The 22,010-nt window shown below is 34.7% G+C and overlaps 1 long non-coding RNA gene across 1 annotated transcript in view; it reads right to left on the bottom strand.

Moving 5' to 3' along the window:
* Positions 1–3,364: 3,364 nt before the first annotated feature.
* LOC139362086 (uncharacterized) overlaps positions 3,365–22,010 on the bottom strand; it is a 134,375-nt gene continuing 115,729 nt past the window's right edge. Inside the window, exon 4 of the long non-coding RNA XR_011620423.1 lies at positions 3,365–3,838. This is a non-coding gene — a long non-coding RNA (uncharacterized lncRNA). The remainder of the gene's footprint in view (positions 3,839–22,010) is intronic.

Consider the following 22,010-nt stretch of genomic DNA (forward strand, 5'->3'; position numbering starts at 1 on the left):
AATTTAGCTGCATTGGAAACCTCAATTGAGGAGTTATCGCTTTTTCTCATTTTTCATTTATAGGCAAGCTGTCAAGTCATGTGGGGTACCATTGTTCCACAATACCCAGACTTTGGACTTTGCATGTAGTGACTAATATTCAAAATGATGACATAATTGTACTTTTCCTATTCTTTAGAAGAAAGTAAAAACTAAACAAAGGTACAATGTTTTGCCAATTATTGGGACTTATTCATTATATTTTTCTACTTGAAATGATTTCTACTATTTTGTTTCTTTTCATATGAACTATTAAAATAATAACACCATCTGGAGAGTTAACTGAAATACAATTGAAGTGCTGAGTGTGTGAAATTATGTGACTGTGGGTCGTAGAGCCCCAAAGAATTTATGCTCAAGTACAGCAAAGAAAGCTTCAAAGTGTGTTCCTGTGCTCCATCACAAAGTTATACCCCATTTTCAGAACCACTTGAAGACTATTATTCGGTGGAAAAATTAAAGTACCCCTTTTTCTAAAACATATATCTGAATTGTTTTTAATACATCAGTTGCTTCTCATGGAAACTTAAAGAAACTAAACACTACTCTACAAACGTCAGAGATTATGTAATGGGACTGCTTCATTTGATAGGAAAACTGAGAAAGATCACTGGTCTCTCCTGCCTCAGGTCCTTGGTACTTACTGTTCTCCCTGCTTGGAACATTCTTCCCCTTCTCTCTGTGTGAATCTTGACTTTGACTCTTTCAAATCTTGGCTCAAATGTCGTATGTCAGAGAGGTCTACTACGACCACGGTATTAAAATAGTACCATTTTCTATTCATCCCATCTCTCTTTCTATCTTATTGTCCTGCCTTTTTGTCTCTTTGAAGTTCATTCCACTTGATATTTATGTACCTTTCTGTTTGCTCATTCATTTTCTGTCTCCCTATACTAAAATATTAATTTCATGAAAAGCAAAAAATTATTTTTTATAGTTCTGTGTTTCCAGTGCCTAAAATACATACTGGCTAATAGTAGGACCTCAACAGATGTTTGTTATTAAAAGAAATAAATAAGTGAATAAATGGATAAATAAATGAATGAACTGAAAAAAATCTTAATTGTATATACCATGTTTTATGAGAACCTCTCAGGATAAGTTAATGGTTATCTTTTATTTACCAATTTCACCGCATGGCTCACTTCCCTCCCTACTCTATACACACATAAAACCATAAATAGTTTCTAATTTTTTAACTTAACAGATGTTTATAACCTCAGTGTTCCTACCAATTTCTCAGTATGGAATATTTTTCCTACCATTCCCCACCTCAGTTCCAATGATAGGCATCCTGATCATCTTTCAAAGTTCAGATTGAAAGATATTTTCTTCCCAAAGCTATATTTCTAGTAATAATGAATTAATTATAATTTTCCCCTCTATCGCCACTGCTGTATTTCTGTTATAATTCTTACTTTAGTTTTGTTTCTGGCTGTGCCCAGGCAGATACTAGAATTTAAACTCTTGATTAGTAAAGAAATTAATTTCTCTCTCAATACCGTGAGGTATGCAACACAATGCATTACATGTTTAAACTACTTGCAATATTTTGTAGTAGAAAAGAGAATAAATTAATCTGATTCAATGCTTTTAGTAAATGTCCACAGTAATATTGAGGCTTAGAAAGACTGATGCTATTCTATTTAATTAATTTGATCTACCTTTTAAAACCATGAAGTCAATTTAGTTGATCAGCTTATGTAGAATTAAAAAAAATCAGCAAAATTGTCTCTTCCCTCCAAAAATATCTATCTATATATGAATTTGGGGAAAGTATGTTTATAGACTGAATGAGCACTACTCTAAACAGCAAAATTTTAAAAATCTATGTAATCTGCAGAAATTGACAGCCAGATGTTTCTGTAGCTACAGTAATTCGTGTGTATTAGAAAATGTTGAAGCTATTACATGTAGTCCTTAGTTTGCCATTACATTTGTTCAAAAATAGACATTCAATATCTAAGACAAGAATACATTTCGACTGTATGTATACACACACATCACACATTATAGTTAGCCTGGTGATAATAAAACTTCATGAAAAAAGCTGTGAGGCTGTTCTTTTCATCCAGGCCTTCCAGGTTTCTAAAGATGTTTCCTGATGGGTGGGCAGCCAATAAGTATCAGCGCTGCCAACATCCTGACAAAGCATCTGATCCTGCTCTTTGTGGCCATTTCTTAGCATTAGTGGGAAGCAGCACATATTGACACTGAAATCTATTTAAAAGCGAGGTTCCTGACAACTGAACTTCAAGAAGGCAGAGACTTAAAAAATGCACAGGGACACATTGTGTTGACAGCAGGCGCTATTGACTTTTCCCGCTGTACAATCCCACACCAAGGGCTCAGTAAAGGCACAGAAGCCCGAGGGAGAAAAGTAGCTGGTTTTTCTTAAAAACTACCTGCTGTCAGTCAGTTTGGCATCATTTGGGACAGCAGGTGCTCTACAGATAAAACGAAAGATCGTTAGAGATTTTTTCTCTTCTTTTCTGTTTTATGACAACTCATTGATGGTAGGACCTAGTTGTCATAAAAGTTCAGTTTATCTTGACAAGATAGCTTTTTCTCCAGTCTATTAACCCGATCACTGGCCTGTGACAGATTAAGGAGCGGGAAAACATAGAAATTTGACTTTCCCTATCTTCTTCTTTTTTTTTTTCCACACACAAGCTATAGCTGGATAGAGATAAACCACACCTGCATTTCAAACACAACTTCCCAAAACCAATTACAATGCAAGTGCTTTTTAAAATCTGTCCCTTTTGACATCTCTGATCTACAGGAAGATTATATTTTGCACAATGTTACCAAGCCATATTGTCTGACGTGAATGAACTGATTGTAAGGTCAGTAGATTGAATGCAAGTAACTCCGTGTTATAGGATCAGTCATAATTTACCAACAGAAAATACTAACAGTGTTCAATGTCATAATTTCAAAATGGAGTTCCTATTCTGTGACGATAATATAAGGTTGCTTTGTGTCTGATTAAGAAGAAAAATTATATGGTTTTCTATCAAGAGGTCACAGAAAAGTCTATGGAAGATGCTAAAGCTGATGGAATGTCAAATGTTACAGGAAACAATGGGCAAACCATGGATGTGTTTGATAAATGCATTTGAACACTATAAGTTAAAAAATAAAACAGAAGACGAGGCCATTTGTTTTAAGCAATGAATTAATTTTAAGTCAAAGCTGTCACAATTACAACTGAAGAAAGGAGAGAAAAACTTTAAAATGCTCTCGTAAAAAGTGAATTAACAAAGAAAAGGAAAGCAAGGAGCCATATGCAACAAGCCCAATTTAGAAATTAGATTTAGAATCTAACTTTTATTCATTTAATTAAGTTCACACATAAATATGTAATTAGAATGAGAAAAGTAATTTACTGTAAATTATTAAATGTAAAACTGATGGATACTACAAATAAAATTAAAATCAAAATAGCATAATATTCTGAACAGTTAATTTCCTAATACTTTTTTCTACACTCTTGGATTACATAGTCCTTGCTTAGCCTCCCCATGACAGTGATTTTTGTAAGGTCTGTTTCCACAGAGAATAGAAAACTTGTTCAGACATTCCTCTAGCAGAGTTGATCCAAACTTGTTCTTTAGAATCAATAGTTTAGAAAAGATTCCTTCAGCTTCACAGCTCGTTGGTAATGACATGCCAAGACTTGATCTGGCCTGGTGGCGTGCATAAAACATGCACCTTCACACACAGGCATCCGCAGCGTTTGTCATACTGCTGCAAGGTTGTGCTCTACAAGTGGAAGTCTTGCACAATTCCCAGCCTAAAAGAAAGCAAATGTATGGGGCACTTTTAATTCTTTACAATCATAATTAGAAATATTCCTCAGGAACATTTAACGCTAATATTAAATATTAATTTAATATTAAATCATTAAATCTATAATTAATATTAGTCAAATATTCCTGAAGAATATTCCTCACAGGAAAATACATTTGACCAGGCATTCATGAGTACAAAATTATTCACTAAATTGTCTAATAATTGAAAGAATTTTTTTAAGTGTTTGTGGATACATAGCAGGTGTATATATTTATGGGGTGACATATTTTGATACAGGCATACAGGGTAAATGGAGTATCCATTGCCTCAAGCATTTATCCTTTACTTTGTGCACACACACAAACAATTCAATTATACTCTTTAGTTATTTTTGTTTTTTATTTTTTTTATTTTTATATAGTTTTTGAGATGGAGTCTCACTCTGTCGCCCAGGCTGAAGTGCAGTGGTACAGTCTTGGCTCACTGCAACCTCCGCCTCCAGGGTTCAAGTGATTCTCCTGCCTCAGCCTCCCAAGTATCTGGGATTACAGGCACTTGCCATCGAGCCCGTCTAATTTCTGTATTTTTTTTAGTAGTGATGGGGTTTCACCATGTTGGCCAGGCTGGTCTCAAACTACTGGTCTCAAGTGATCCATTCACCTTGGCCTCCCAAAGTGATGAGATTACAGGCATGAGTCACCTGGCTGTCTTTTAGTTACTTTTAAATGCACAATAAATCATTGTTGATGGGACCAACCCTTTTGTGTTATCAAATACTATATCTTATTCATTCTATCTAATTATATTGAACCCATTAACCATCTTCATTTCCCATTTCCCCTCCTACCCCTCCACCTACCCTCATAATTCTTCTCTATCTCCGAGGGTTCACTTGTTTTAGTTTTTAGCTCTCTCAGATAAGTGAGAACATGCGAAGTTTGTCTTTCTGTGCCTGGCTCAACTTATTTAACAAAAAGTCCTCCAGTTCCAGTCATGTTGCAAATGACAGAATCTCATTCTTTTTGTGGCTGAATAGTGCTCCTTTGTTATATGAATCACATTTTCTTTATGCATTTGTCTGTTGATTGACACCTAGGTTGCTTCCTACCTAGGCTATTGTGAATAGTGCTGCAATAAACATGGGAGTGCAGATATCTCTTTCTATACTCATTTCCTTTATTTTGGGTCTATACCTGGTAGTCAGATTGCTAGATCATATGGTAGCTTTATTGTTTTTAGTTTTTTGAGGAACCTCAGTACCACTCCCCATAGTAATTGCACTAATTTATATTCCCACCAACAGCGTACAAGGATTCTCTTTTCTCCACATCTTCACCAGTATTTGTCATTAGTTGTCTTTTGAATAAAAGCTCTTTTAACTGGTATGAAATGATATCTCATTGTAGTTTGGATTTGTACTTCTCTGATGATCATTGATGTTGAACACCTTTTCACATGTCTGCTTGCAATTTGTATGTTTTTGTTGAGAAATGTCTATTCAGATTTTTGCCCATTTTTAATAACATTATTAGATTTTTTCCTATTGAGTTTTGAGTTCCTTGCATGTCCTAGTTATTAATCCCTTGTCAGATGGATAGTTTAAAAATATTTTACTCATTTTGTAGTCCATCTCTTAGCTTTATTGACTGTTTCCTTTCTGTGTAAGAGCTTTTTGAATTAATGTGATCCCATTCATCCATTTATGCTTTGGTTGCCTGGGCTTATGGGGTATTACTCAAGAAATATTTGCCCAGATTTCTTAGTTTGGGGTTTTAGATTTAAGTTTTTAATCCATTTTGATTTGATTTTTGTATACAGTGAGAAATAGGGAGTCTCATTATTCTGCATATGAATATCCAGTTTTCCCAGCACCATTTATTGAAGAGACTGTCCTTTCCCCAGTGTATATTCTTATTCTTGGCACTTTTGTGAAAAATGAGTTCACTGTAGATGTATGAATTTGTTTCTGGGTTCTTTATTCTATTCCATTGTTTTGTGTGTCTTTTTGTATACCAGAACCATACTGTTTTGTTTACTATAGCTCCATAGTATAATTTGAAGTCTGGTAATTTGATTCCTCCAGTTTTGTTCTTTTTGCTCAGGATAGCTTTGGATATTCTGGGTCTTTTGTGGTTTCATATAAATTTTAGGATTTTTTTTATTTCTGTGAAGAATATAATCAATATTTTAACAGGGATTGCATTGAACCTGTAGATTGCTTTGGGTAGTATGGTCATTTTAACAATATTGATTTTTCAAATCCATGAACATGGAATATTTTCTCTTTTTTTGTATCATCTTCAATGTATTACATCAATGTTTAATAGTTTTTATTGTAGAGAACTTTCACTTCTTTGGTTAAGTTTATTCCTAAGTATTTAATTTTATTTGTAGCTATTATAAATGGGATTATTTTGTTGATTTCTTTTTCAGATTGTTTGCTGTTGGCATATAGAAATGCTAGATTTTTCTATATTGATTTCATATGCTGCAACTTTAGTGAATTGTTTACCAGTTCTATCAGTTTTCTGGAGACATCTTTGTTATTCCAAATATAAGATTATATCATCTGCAAACAAGGATAATTTGACTTCTTCCTTTACAACTTGGATGCCTTTTATTTCTTTCTCTTGTCTGATTGCAGTAGCTAGAACTTCTAGTACTCTGGTGAAAGTGGGCATCATTGTCGTGTTCCAGATTTAGAGGAAAGGTTTTCAGTTTTTCCCCATTCAGTATGATATTAGCTTTGGATCTGTCATATATGGCTTTTATTGTGTTGAGGTATGTTCCTTCTATACCTAGTTTTTTGAGGCTTTTATCATGAAGAAACGTTGAGTTTTATCAAATGATTTTCAGCATCAATTGAAATGACCATATGGCTTTTATCCTTAATTCCGTTGATAAGATGCATCACATTGATTGATTTCCATATGTTGAACCATCCTTGTATCCCTGGGATAAATCCCACTTGGTCATGAAGAATGATATTTTTAATGTGTTGTTGAATTTGGCTTTCTAGTATTTTGTTAATGATTTTGCATCAATGTTCCTTATGGATGTTGGCCTGTAGTTTTCTTTTTTCTTTTCTTTTTTTTTTTTTTTTTTTCCTTTTTTTATGTGTCTTTGTCTGGTTTGGAGATCAGGATAACACTAGTCTCATAGAATCAGTTTGGAAGTATTCCCTCCTCCTCTATTTTTTGGAATGGTTCGAGTAAGGTTGGGATTACTATAGTTCTTCTTTAAATATTTGGTAAAATTCAGCAGTGAAACCACTGGAGTCTGGGCTTATCTTTACTGGGAGACTGTTGTTATAGCTTCAATCTCTTTACTTGTTATTGGTCTGCTCAGGTTTTTTTATTTGTTCATGGCTCAATCTCGGTAGGTTGTATGTGCCTAAGAATATATCTATTTCTTCTAGGTTTTCCAATTTATTGGCATATAGTTGCTTATAGTAGCCTTTAATGATCCTTTCAATTTCTCTCTTATCAGTAATGTTTCCCTTCTCATCTCTGATTTTGTTTATTTGAGTCTTCTCTCTTTTTATCTCAGTTAGTCTAGCTAAAGGATTGTCATTTATTTATCATTTCAAAAATCCAACTTTTCATTTTATGGATCTTTTGTATTTTTTATTTCAGTTTTATTTATTTATACTCTGATTATTTCTTTTATTCTACTGATTTTGGGTTTGGTTTGCTCTTGCTTTTCTAGTTCTTAAAGTTGCATTATTAAGTGGTCTATTTGAACTTTTTTTTTGGTTTTTGTTTGTTTGTTTGTTTACTTTTTTGATATAAGTGCTATTGCTATAAACTTTCCTCTTAGTAGTGCTTTCACTTTTTTTAGTATGTAGTATTTCCATTTTTATTTGCTTCATTTGTTTAAAATTTCCATCTTAATTTCTTCATTGACCCACTGACCATTCACGTGCATATTGTTTTATTTCCATTTCTTCGTATAGTTTCCAAAGTTTCTCTCATTATTGATTTCTAGATTTAGTCTATTATAGTTAGAAGATACTTGATATAATTTCAATTCTTTTGAAGTTTTTAAGACCTTCAAAACTTTTGTGGCATAACATATGGTATATCCTTGAGAATGACTCATGTGCTAAAGAGAAGAATGTGTATTCTGTAGCTGCTGGATGAAATGTTCTCGAAATATCTGTAGTTCCATTTGCTCTACAGTGCAGGTTAAATCCAATGTTTCTTTTGTGCTTCTCTGTCTGGATGATCTGTCCAATGTTCAAAGTGGGGTTTTAAAGTCTCCAGCTATTATTATATTGGAGTCTATCTCACTGTTCGGTTCTAATGATATTTTCTTCATAGAACTGGGTGATCCAGTGTTGGATTCAGGTGTATTTACAACTGTTACATCCTCTTGCTGAATTGATCTTTTTAGCATTATATAATGACATTCTTTGTCTGTTTTTGTATAGTTTTTGTCCTGAAATCTATTTTACCTTATATAAGTATAGCTATTCTTGCTTTTTTTTGGTTTCCATTTGCCTAGAGTAACTTTTTCCATTCCTTTATTTTCAGTCTGTGTGTCTTCATAGATGAAGTGTTTTTCTTATAGGTAACACATTGTTCTGCCTTGTTTATTCATTCATCCAGTCTATGCCTTTTGATTAGAGAGCTTAGTCCATTTACATTTAATGTTATTGTTAATAAGTACTTACTTATTAATAAGGACTTTTTCTGGTTGTTTAGAGGTCTTCTCTTCCTTCTCTCCTTCCTTGCTGTCTAACTGGAAGAATTTTTAACAGACCAGTTTCTGTCTCTGTGTATGCGCTGGCAACGTAGAAGCGGCAGGCTGTCCAATTTGCTTGGGCTCCAGACTAGCAGACTCCAAGGTCAAGCTGAGGAGTCTGTCCTTATTATAGCAGTAGTAGACTGATTAAAAGGCTGTTCATTTTGTTTAGATCTGTATGTTTTTTAAACAGCTTTATTGAAATATAATTTATGTAGAGTACTGCACACCCATTTAAAGTTTACAATTTATTGGGTTTTTTAGTACATTTAGCATTGTACAGTCATCACAACAATTTAGTTTGAAAATATAATATCCCCCCAAAAAATCCATACCTTTTAGGAATCACTCCTAACTTCCCTGCTCCCAGCCACTGACAATCACTAATCTAACTTCTGTCTGTATGTGTCTATTCTAAACAATTCATACAAATAAAGTAATATATTATTATTTTGTGTGTGGCTTCTTTCACTTACAATAATGTTTTCAAGGTCCATTCATGTTGTGCTTCATTCTTTTTTATTGCTGAATAATATTCCATTATATGGATATATCCTGTTTCATTTATTCATTCACAATTGAAGAACATTTTCAGAGTTTCCATTTTGTGGCTATTATGAATTTTGTGTAGACATGGGTTTTCAGTCATCCTATGCAACTGTTAAGAAGCCGAATTGCTAACTCGTATAGAAACTTTATATTTAATATTTTAGGGAATTGCCAGATTGTTTTCCAAAGCAATTATACCATTTTACCTTCTCACCAGAAGAACATTAGGTTTAAAATTTCTCCACATTCTCCCTGAATGTTTTGTTATCTGTCATTTAAATCGTGGTCATCCTAATGGATGTGAAATAGGGTCTCATTATCATTTTGACTTGCATTTTCCTAATGACTAATTCTCATATTTTCATGTGCATATTGGTCATTTGTATATCTTCTTTGAAGAAGTGTCTGTTCAATATCTTTGCCCATTTTCATAAATGAATATACACATGTGGTATGTAACTTACATGTAATATAATGTATAAATCATAAGTGTTATGTTCAGTAAGGTTGGGTAATTATACACATCCATGTTAATATCATGCTAACCAACATATGGAATATTGCCATAACCTCTGAAAGTTCAATAATGTTCTTTCCTCGTAAGTTCCTCTCACCTAACCAGATAAAACCTCTGATTTCTATCAGCATAGATTGTATGCCTTTCCTTGCATTTTACATACATGAATCATCAAATATATGCTTGCTTCTTTTTGTACTTTTTCACTCAACATCATGTTTTTGAGACTAATTCATGTTGTTGCAAGACTCGGAAAATTTTGGGATTTTATTAATAAGTAATAATCCACTGTAAGAATATAGTAGAATTTCTATAGTATTCATTCCCCTTTAGTAAACAATGGGTTTTTTATTACAAATAAGACTGTTATAAACATTTTTTGTAGGTCTTTTCAGGGGAATATGTTTTCATTTTTCTGGAAATGGAATTGTTTTGTCATTGTGTAGATGCATGATTAGCTTTTTCAAAAATGATCAAACAGTTCTCCTAAGCAATTTTAACACTTTTGTATTTCCATCAGTGATATATGAGCTTGCAGCTGCTCCACATTCTCAACACTTCATATGTTTAGTCTTTATGGTTTCAGCCATCCTAGTGATTGTGAAATGGTAGCTTATTGTGATTTCAACATGCATTTTTTCTGAGTACAACGATGTGCTTGTTGAACATTATATAGTTTTTTTTTTTTTTGATACTGAGTCTCGCTCTATCACCCAGGTTGGAATGCAGTGGCACTATCTTGGCTCACTGCAAGCTCTGCCTCCCAGGTTCACGCCATTCTCCTGCCTCAGCCTCCCAAGTAGCTGGGACTACAGGCACCCATCACCAAGCCCGGATAAATTTTTTTGTATTTTTAGTAGAGACAGGGTTTCACCATGTTATCCAGGATGGTCTTGATCTCCTGACTTTGTGATCCTCTTGCCTTGGCCTCCCAAAGTGCTGGGATTACAGGTGTAAGCCACCACGCCCAGCCTATATATCTTTTTTTAATGAAGTGTGTATTAAGTCTTGTGCCCACTTATATTGGGTTCTTTATCTACTCTGCGTATTAAGGAAACAAGTCTTTGTGTGTGTGTATGTGTGTGTGTGAGTGTGTGTGCACGCACATTTGTGTGTATATTATTTTCTTCTGGGCTACCATTATCACTACCCTACAAAGTTTGTCAGTATCTTTTGAGGGGCAGATGTTGTCAATTTGATGAAATCTAATTTATCATATTTTTCTTTTGATGATCAAAGAAATTATTGCAAAAGTAAATGATGTTTTTAAAAGAAGCCAAGGAACGCTGGTCATCTCTAAAAATTGAAAAAGGCAAGAAAATGGATTCTCCCTTGGAGCCTCCAAAAGAGAAAGCAACCCTGTCAACATCTTGATTTTTAGCGCATTGAGACCTGTATTGAATTTCTAACCTACAGAAATTTAGGTTGATAAATTTCTATTGTTTTAAGTTGCTAAAGTTGTGATAATTTGTGACAGTAGCAATAGGAAACTAACACAATAAGAAAGTGTGTTAAAGTAAATAACAGGTATTATGAAAACAGTGTTGTTAATAGAAGGATTGCTTACCTAATTGAAAAAATAGACACAATATAAATGGTCAAGAATAGGGGATTCCTTAGATAATGGATTATCCAAATTGTTTAATAATAAGCAATCTTTTTTAAAAGTTGCCATATAACTACATGTCTTTAAAACTGAGAAAATATTTATGATAGTTTGTGAAGAAAAAACTGAGTTAAGCTCATTATTAGTTTGTTCACTTCTTGTAAAACTACATTTATTTACGTATGTACATATTAGAATGCCTATCAAAATAGTAACTATCACTTTCTTTATCTATGGTATTTAAAGCGAGTTTACTTTTTTCCTTTTTAGTTATCTGTGTTTTCTAGTTTCCAAGAAGAAAATCTTTGATCAGCCTGCTACCATCAGAGATTCTGTGAGAAGACATTATAAAAGCTACTTCCCGTATGCATAATATTTATTATTTGCCTAAGTATTTTCTCCAAATATTAAGGTAATCTGCTTGCCTCGTAAAAAGGACAAATGCCAAATACTTCTTTTATTATTTTAGCTTACATTCTATCCTGGCAACAGACATGGTTAACTAGATTATTTCTATGCTCTTTCTTCTGATTCCCACCTTGAGCATAATTGACGGCCTTTATGGTGCTACTTGAATTAAAGGAGGTTAAAGACAGAGAACAAATAGCAAGAATGTTGATTCTTTTACTTCTTCCAATGCACTTTGTATATTTTATGACTGTATTGTTTCTTTGAGTAGAGATATATCTTAATATTAAAATGAAAAATGAGAAAGTTATATAGCCAATTGAGAAAATAACAACCAGAACCCAGGTGTTTGCTCTTCTCTGTACCTTTTTCTAATCTAGTAATCACATACTGGAAAAATAATAATTTGTTCTAGTAGTTTTGTTTTCAAGGAAATATATGGAAGGTTATTTTCTGATTCAATTCTGTTCCAATTCAGTTCAAGAAATATGAGAATGTTAATAAATATTTCTTTGGAAAGATAGAATTAGATATTGGTTTATAGAATTGACAGCATTTGAATGAGTGTTCTCACTATTTTCTTCATTTTTTTCTGCCTTCATAACTTTTTGATGCATTCCTGAATCTAAAGTTATACATCTTGCCAATCTCATATATTTATTGGAGGTAAGCACAGAGCTTGCAATGTATTTATTCAGTTGTATAAAAGGGGTAATTTATCTTGTCTGCTCTATGTATGTTAAAAACCAGAATGTCTACAGATTTCTTAATGCTAATTCTTTGGTCATTTGAAAGATAAAAGTATGCAAAATAATGAGAAAAATATGGTGCAGAGTTTTTTAACACAGAAATTTGCATAAGTAAAAAGAAGCAGAATGTTAATAGCCAAGACAGTGGGCAAAATGTCTCCAGGACATTTTGAAGATTCAGAGATCTTCAGGGCAGGCCCTCCAATTACAGGCCAAGAGGCATAGGAGGGAAAAATGGTTTCATGGACCAGACCCAGGGTCCTGCTGCTCTATGCAGCCTTAAGACATGGCACCCTGTGTCCCAGCTGTTCCAGATCCAGCCATGGCTAAAAGAGGTCAAGGTACAGCTTGAGAAGCTTCAGAGGGTGCAAGCCTTAAACCCTGGTGACTTCCATTTGGTGTTCACAGAAGACAAGAGTTGAGGTTTGGGGACCTCCACCTAGATTTCAGAGGATGTGTGGAAACCCCTGGATGTACAGGCAGAAGTCTGCTGCAGTGGTGGAGGTCTCATGGAGAACCTCTACTAGGGCAATACAGGAGGGAAATATGGGGTTGGAGTCCCCACACAGAGTTCCCACTAGTGCACTGCTTAGTGGAGCTGTGAGAAGGGAGCCATCATCCTCCAGCCCCCTAAGTGGTAGTTCCACCTACACGTTGCACCATGCACCTGGAAGAGCTGCAGGCACTCATTGCTAGCCTGTGAAAGCAGGCTATTACCCTGTAGAGCCACAGGGGCAGAGCTGCCCAAGGCCTTGGGAGCCCACCTCTTGCATCAGCATGCACTGTATATGAGACATGAAGTCAAAGGAGATTATTTTGGAGCCATTTTGGAGATTACTTAATGAGTGCCTCACTGGGTTTTGCACTTGCATGGGGCCTGCAACCCCTTTGTTTTATGTTTACTTTCAATACTGACACAACACAAAAGCATAATGAAGATAAAAATTAAGTAGATATTTAATTTATATTACTTTAAGTTTGACTGTCCTCTTCCAGTTGGGTCTCTCTTATAAGCCAGCACAAAAAATCTATAACTAGTCAATGTTTTTTTTTTTTTTTTTTTTTTTTTTTTTTTTTGAGACGGAGTCTCACGCTGTTGCCCAGGCTGGAGTGCAGTGGCGCGATCTCGGCTCACTGCAAGCTCCGCCTCCCGGGTTCCCGCCATTCTCCTGCCTCAGCCTCCTGAGTAGCTGGGACTACAGGCGCCCGCCACCGCGCCCGGCTAATTTTTTGTATTTTTAGTAGAGACGGGGTTTCACTGTGGTCTCGATCTCCTGACCTTGTGATCCGCCCACCTCGGCCTCCCAAAGTGCTGGGATTACAGGCTTGAGCCACCGCGCCCGGCCTAGTCAATGTTTTAAAAGCACAATTCTGATCAATACCTTATTGTTACACTGTGGATATAAACATACTGCAACTTATATCTTTCGTCTAACACTATTTGAGATCTGTTTTCTTAAAGTTTTTTTGTTTGTTTGTTTATTTTTTGCCATTACAATATAAGAACTGCCAATTGTCTAGGTCAGGAACTGTCAAATTGTGGTACATAAGTCAAATTCAGCTGTAAATAAAGTTTTTTTTGAAAAAGTCCATGCTCATTTGTTTACATATTGTTATGGATGCTTTTGCCCTAGATAAAGTTGAGTAGTTGCAACAGAAACTCTGTGATGTGCAAAGCCTAAAATACTTATCATGTAGTGTCAAAAAGAAGTTTGTTGATTCCTGCTTTAGCTGGAAAATAAACATAAATGTTGTAAAAGTATTTTACCAGTGGGCATCCATCAACTTAAATAACTAGAGACAGCAAAGTGAATCATGAGTGGAGAGTTTTCATTAGGAAAAGTCATCAATAGCTGAATAGTAAATTGTACTTTATGCAATCATTGGATTATTGACTATTAATAGATTTTGTTGGAATAACATTTTCAAAATACTTAAATTATGTATTTAAAAAGTAGAGTTATATAATGTAACATCAATCAAAATCAAGCCACCACAATGATAATTAAAATTTGTCACTTGGTTTATTATTCAACATTATGATGATCACCCTTGTTGATACAGTTGTTTCAAAAGCAAGTATTGCTATTTTCTACTCTACCTAAATTAGTGTGTGGTTAGCTTAATGCATATTGACTTATTTAAGAAGAAATCAAATATCCTGGGTCAATTCTTTATGTAAGTAAATTGTTTTAGTTATTCCTCTTTGAGTCATTCCCCTCTTCCTCCCCAACTTTGCATTAGAATTAGATGTTGTCAGATTTATTCTCAAAATGAAAATATGATGAACCCATCAAAATTACTGGTGTTTATTTACTCACATGAAGGATGTGCTTATCCCCAAAAGAGTTCTGTTTGCAGGAAAACTGTTATACTAGCTCTTTTTTGTTTCTAACAAGAACTACAAATACATATTTATGTGGATTTACATTTGACAACTTGTATAGGCTACTCCACTATATATTTGTATGGGCTTCATTTCATTTTATTTTTCAAATTCACTAATGCTTATGAGCTCTAGTGGAATTTTACTTTACTGTTTCCTTAAAGTAAGTTCCCCTTTCTTTAGAACTTAACTAGATTTAGTACCATCTTCCAGTTGAGTAACTTTTAAAGATTATATTTGCTTCCTAACTTATGGAGATGTTAAAAACAAATCAGACTTAACTTTGATCCCATTGAAATTTTGCTAGATAATTACAAGTATTTATCTGTCTATCATTACAAATCAGTTAATTATTTATCCATTTGGCATCTTCTGCGTAATTAATTTGAAGTACCAGTAAAGCAGTGGAAAAAACTCTTAAATCATAATGCTATACACCACATAATTATTTTGGAAACAAAATATTAACAACAATAAACTTAAAAGCAGATAAATTTATATTAATTTGATGTCTAATGCTATCTTCTCTTATTTTGAAAATATATGAATATATATGTTTACCACTATGTGACTATTAATATTAATGTACTATTTAACTGTTTTTAGATTTTTAAAATTTTCCTATCTATGATTTTGAATCTCATGTACAAAATGTAGACAGCAATACTTAACTGTCTTAAGGTTGCTGAGAATATTAAATCAGGTAGTATTTATCAACTATAAAGCATGAAGAAAAAGCTATTATTTGGGCGGTTTGTGACTTTCACATTACACCCATAATTAATTCTAGTAATCCAGTAGATGTCAAATTCTAGTACTAAGTTATTACTATTTAATTAAGGAAAGTTTTTACTGTTCATTATATCAGAAATAAAAAGTATAGATATGTTGGAGGATTAACAAGTTTACTGAATATCGGCTATGCCAGGCATTAAGTTTGGTGCAATATAGAAGAAATTAAAATGTCCTCAATTCCTAATAGCTTGTGTCTATGCAATTAATGCCATAGTAACCATTAAATCTCAAGTCAAAATTTCCTTCTATGCAGGAACTCCAGACCCATGAAAAATGTTGTATTTGTTTGCACAGATATTCTGGCTATTTCCAGGGAGTGTCTTTGTTATGCTTATAAATTCTCCTGACTTGGAAAAATTCATTACCATCTCTATTGAACAAAGGTTTTGCTGAGCAGAGATTCTACAAACTTGGGAATCTACAACCAGGAGTAAAATTCAAGCTACAGATTTGCCAGTGTAATACACTCAACCCTCAAGTGACACAAGTTAAAAAAGTAGTTTCCTAGGTAAGATGTCTTGGACCTGGGAAATTTCTGTCAAATCAGATGACACACGGTGACACAAGGATGGGTCACACCAGCTCCAAAAGTGAGCCTTTTAACTACAGCTGGAACTTCTATATCCTACTGACCTCCTGGCGTTCTAGCTGAGTCCAGCTCATGAGATAATTAATTCTTGAGACTATGAGGTTTGAGGTGTTCCATATCACACTAAAACTTATTTTTTGCAAACTTCTTAGCACCACACCATTCCTTCAAACATGTACACGTATATCTTAGTCAACTCTATGAGTGACTATTATTTTTGTTTCCTTACAAGAATGAAGTTCTTCTGAGCCACCAAATACATCATGACAAAGAAAGAAATGTTTGATCTGTTCTTGAAGGGGTTGGAGAGTGCTTTAGGGAAGAGTATCACCAAAGCGAACATAACAAATATATCTCTATCTCATCTCATTTAAATATGGATTATCCAGTTTTATCGTTACAACACACTCATTAAGTAGGTCCAGTGTAATTACTACTTTACAGATAATGAAACTGAATCTTAGAAAACTGTAAGTCGAGTTCAATCACATTACACAGGGGCTACTTAGGATTCTAACTCAGGCCTATGTAAATCTAATATCTTTGCTTATTTTTTCTACATTAGAAAATTATGACATGCTATATATCATACTTACATATAATGTATATAAATACATATAGCATTAAACATACAGTATTTTTATAACATCACTAGCAAATGTAGGGAGCACTGAGTCTGTCTGTTCCTTCCCCACTGATTGTCTTAAGTACTTTGAGGTTGGTGAGTGGATGGGTGTGCATACATCTCTCTCTTTGGCCAGGTGTGTTTATTTGCAGCAAGTGAGATAGGAAAGGGAGAGGATATCAAAAGATAGGTGCCAACATTTCAGGAAAAAAGAGAGTATATAGAATGCCACAGAGTGACTCATTCCTAAACTTTACCTCCGTCTCTTTAGCCTAATTATATTATGTAGGAGTTCAAGTTAATACCTGAAATCTTCTTCCCTTGAATTGTTCTAATGTTATATATCTAGAGTCAAGAACTGACCTTTTTAAGGGTGTCTGGGCTGTATTAAGTTTTCTTTCCATAGGTTTTTAGGGAACAGGTGATATTAGGTTACATGAGTAAGTTCTTTAGTGGTGATTTGTGAGATTTTAGTGCACCCATCACCCAAGCACTATACAGTAAACCCAACTTGTAGTATTTTACCCCCTCCCCCTTCCAACTCTGTCCCCCAAATCCCCAAAGTTCATTATATCATTCTTATGCATTTGCATCCTCATAGTTTAGCTCTCACTTATAAGTGAGAATGTATAATGTTTGGCTTTCCATTCCTGAGTTACTTCACCTAGAATAATAGTCTCTAATCTTATCCAAGTTGCTGTGAATGCCATTAATTCATTCGTTTTTATGGCTCAGTAGTATTCCATTTCTATATATATATATAACAATTTATTTATCCACTCATTGATTGATGGGCATTTGAGTTGGTTCTGTATTTTTGCAATTGAGAATTGTGATGCTATAAACATGCATGTACAAGTATCTTTTTCATATAATTACTTATTTTCCTCTGGATAGATACCCAGTTGTGGGATCGCTGGATCAAATGGTAGTTCTACTTTTAGTTCTTTAGGCAATCTCCAAACTGTTTTCCATAGTGGTTGTACTAGTTTACATTCCCACCAGCAGTGGAGAAATGCTTCCTTTCACCACATCCATGCCAACATCTATCTTTTTTTAATTTTTTCATTATAGCCATTCTAGCAGGAGTAAGGTGGTATTGCATTGTTGGTTTGGTTTGCATTTCCCTGATCATTAGCAATGTTGAGCATTTTTAACATCTTTATTGGCCATTTGTATACCTACTCTTGAGAATTGTCTATTTTTGGCCTTAGCCTACTTTTTGATAGGATTGTTTGTTTTTCTTGCTAATTTGTTTGAGTTCCTTATAGATTCTGAATATTAGTCTTTTGTTGGATATATAGATAATGAAGATGTTTTACCACTCTGTCCGTTGTCTGTTTACTTGGTTGAGTGTTCCTTTTGCCATGCAAAAACTCTTTAATTAAGTTTAATTAAGTCCCACTTATTTATCTTTGATTTTGTTGCAAGGTCAAGAGATGAAGACCATCCTGGCCAACATGGGGAAACCCCGTCTCTTCTAAAAACACACAAAAAAATTAGCTGGGCATGGAGGTGCATACCTTTAGCCTCAGCTAGTCAGGAGGCTGAGGCAGGAGAACCACTTGAACTGGGGAGGCAGAAGTTGCAGTGAGCCAAGATCATGCCACTGCACTCCAGCCTGGCAACAGAGTGAGACCCTGTCAAAAAAAAAAAAAAAAAAAAAAAAAAACAACCAAAAAAAACCACTATTTTAACTGAATGATAATAGTAACACAACCTATGAAATGAGAACCTCTGGGACACAGCAGAGTTATTGCTAAGAGGAAAATTCACAGCCTTAAATGCCTGTGCCTGGGCTGTTTTTAATATCCAAAGTGCACTATAGCAGAATTTTTTCTGAAAAATATAAATTTTCCCTAAAATAATTTTTTAAATACAAAATCAACCTCATAAAGTGTCTGAGGTATCTTCAAACCTAAGGGAACTGTCAGGTTATCAATAGGAATTTTATAAATCTTCATTGAATCCTCAGTAACACAACACAAAATTTTACAAATCTTCATCAAATTCTCAGCAGCAAAACACAAAATTGCACAGGGATTACCTACCATGATCTACCATAATGTAGGTCAAACACATTATCATAGCTGCTAAGGAAAGTGTATGTTATATGTGTGCATGTGGGTGATACCTGTCATAATATTTTGCCACATGTTTATGAATAATCAAGTCCCAGACTGACTTCACATATCTAAAGAAAGACACACTGGAATCTAAGCATTCTAGTGGATTATGTGATTTAACCCACAGACGATTAATATGAATGCTTTCTCCATTCAACTCTCAAGCAAGTAGACTTCATCACTCATAGAACCAGTGACCACTGGGTTAAAATTGGCAAGTGTGCTTTCAAGCCTATTAACATATTGCCATAGGGGCTTTTTGGTTTGGTTTTTTGTTGTTGTTATTTTCATTGCAAGAAGCTATGTTGTAAAGCACACTCATTTACCTTTGAACAGCCCTGTTTCTCACAGTGATTTTCCATCTTCCAGTTCCTACAATTATTAGACACTGCCTCAGAAATATAAAAGTAAGTACATCTGTCCTGAAGATGTTTTGCCTATACTTCTTCATTAAAAACCATATAGAACATAAAACAGTCCCCCAAAGATTACCAGTAATAATAAATCATATTGACTTTGTTATAATAATCAGAGAAAAAAAGGAGAAATTAGAAAAATACAGTTGTAGTTGGAATAAATTACTATAAGATTTTAATTAAATAATCTTTATCTGCTGTTTAAACATAAATATTCTAACAAATAAAGATGTATGACACTCTATTGTAAGTTTTTTCAATCATGTATTCCTTTTTATTTTTTATAAAAATGGTATATTAGGGACATATACTTTAAAGTAATACATTCAAAACACCTGGAGAAATTGTTGCAACATAGATTCTAATTAAGTTGTGCTGGGCGCGTGCTGATATTTTGCATAATGCTGCTACTTTTAGTCTGGGATCCTATTTTAAGTAGAAAGGCTATAGTAAGGAGCATAGAAATTTGTACCTGCTCCAGATAAACAATATCTGTCTGACCAAAAGATCATAATTATGTTTAAATGAGATAAGTCACTGCAAAGTAGTTCTTAATCTAGAAATATATAATGTAAAAATTTATTTTGATGAACAATTTCATTATGCCATTTATTTATTCAGCAGTGAAATGTATACCCTATTCAATTAACTATTTTATTTAACAAATTCTTATATAATCCTTAAATAACTATATAATGCATAAGTGAGTCCTTTCTCCACATATTCCGTGCTTATTAACTTTATTCTTTTTTACAGTAACCCTATAATGTTGTTGCCATTTTTATCCTTACTTTCCCAGTGGGTAAACTAAAATGTAGACTAACTGCATAACTTATGCCACAAAATCCATTAATTCTAACATTCCAGTGATTAGAATATTTCTAGATTTTCATTACAGGGTTACAAATTACACTATGCTAAGGTTTCTCATATCATTTGCTAAATTGATCCAGGATAGTCATATATAACGTTATATATTTATCACCTAATATATGCCTAGTATTCTGTGTAGAGTTTTATTTGTTCTTACTGAATTTTATTATTAATCCTATGAGACATCTGCTATTATCACTAGTTTGCAGGTAAAGCTGCAAAGACCAAAACGATTAGAGTAATTTCAATTGTAAATTCTGGGCAACCCCAGCATTCATATCTATAGCATTCAAGTTAGTCTTTAAATAAGTGTTTGTCATCTGGGCACGGTGGCTCATGCCTGTAATCCCAGCACTTTGGGAGGCCAAGGTGGGCGGATCATGAGGTCAGAAGATTGAGACCTTCCTGGCTAACACGGTGAAACCTCATCTCTACTAACAATACACAAAATTAGCCAGGTGTGGTGACGTGCATCTGTAGTCCCAGTTACTTGGGAGGCTGAGGCAGGAGAATCAATTGAACCCAGGAGGCAGAGGCTGCAGTGAGCCAAGGTCACGCCATTGAACTCCAGACTGGGTGACACAGCAAGATTCTGTCTCAAAAATTTAAAAAAAGGCATTTGTTGGCCGGGCTCAGTGGCTCATGCCTGTTATCACATTATCCCAGCACTTTGGGAGACTAAGGTGGGTGGATCACGAGGTCAGGAGTTGGAGACCAGCCTGACCAACACGGTGAAACCCTGTCTATACTAAAAGCACAAAAATTAGCCAGGCATGGTGATGCATGCCTATAATCCCAGCTACTCAGGAGGCTGAGGGAGGATAATCACTTGAACCCAGGAGGCAGAGGTGGCAGTGAGCCAAGATCGTGCCACTGCACTCCAGCCTGGGTGACAGAGCAAGACTGTCTCAAAAAAAAAAAAAAAAAGTGTTTGTCGTGTTGTTTCCCCAAAATAAAAATCACCTGAGAATGATAAAAAAAAAAATGAAAAAGATAGAATTCCTCCTAAAAATTGGAAATTTCTATAAAATATATGGAACATACGATTTTTGTTTTGAGACAGGATCTTGCTCTGTCATCCAGGCTGCAGTGCAGTGGCATAATTACGGCTTGCTGCAATGTCAACCTTCCTTGCTCAAGTGATCCTCCTACCTAAGCTTTCCCATTAGCTAGAATCACAGTTGTGCACCACTATATTAGTCCGTTTTAACACTGCTAATAAAGACATACCCAAGACTGGGCAATTTACAAAAGAAAGAGGTTTAATGGACTTACAGTTCCACATGGCTGGAGAAGCCTCACAATCATGGTGGAAGGCAAGGAAGAGCAAGTAATGTCTTAGATGGAATGCAACAGGCAAAGTGAGAGAGCACGTGCAGGGACTTCCCATGTTTAAAACCATCAGATATCATGACACTTATTCACTATCACGAGAACAGCACAGGAATGACCTGCCCCCATGATTCAATTACCTCCCACTTGGCACCTCCCACAGCACATGGGAATTCAAGATGAGATTTGAGTGGTGACACAACCAAACCATATCATTCCACCACTGGCCCCTCCCAAATCTCACGTCCTCACATTTCAAAACTTATCATGCCTTCCGCAAAATCCTCCAAAGTCTTAACTCATTTCAACATGAACTCTAAAGTCCAAAGTCCAAAGACTCATCTGAGACAAGGCAAGTATCTTCCACTTATGATCCTGTAGAATCAAAAGCAGTCTAGTTACTGCTCAGATACAATTGGGATACAGGCATGGGGTAAATACAGCCATTCCAAATGG

This window comes from Macaca nemestrina, chromosome 2 (genome assembly GCF_043159975.1).
Source record: "Macaca nemestrina isolate mMacNem1 chromosome 2, mMacNem.hap1, whole genome shotgun sequence".
In the NCBI taxonomy this organism is placed as follows: Eukaryota; Metazoa; Chordata; class Mammalia; order Primates; family Cercopithecidae; genus Macaca; species Macaca nemestrina.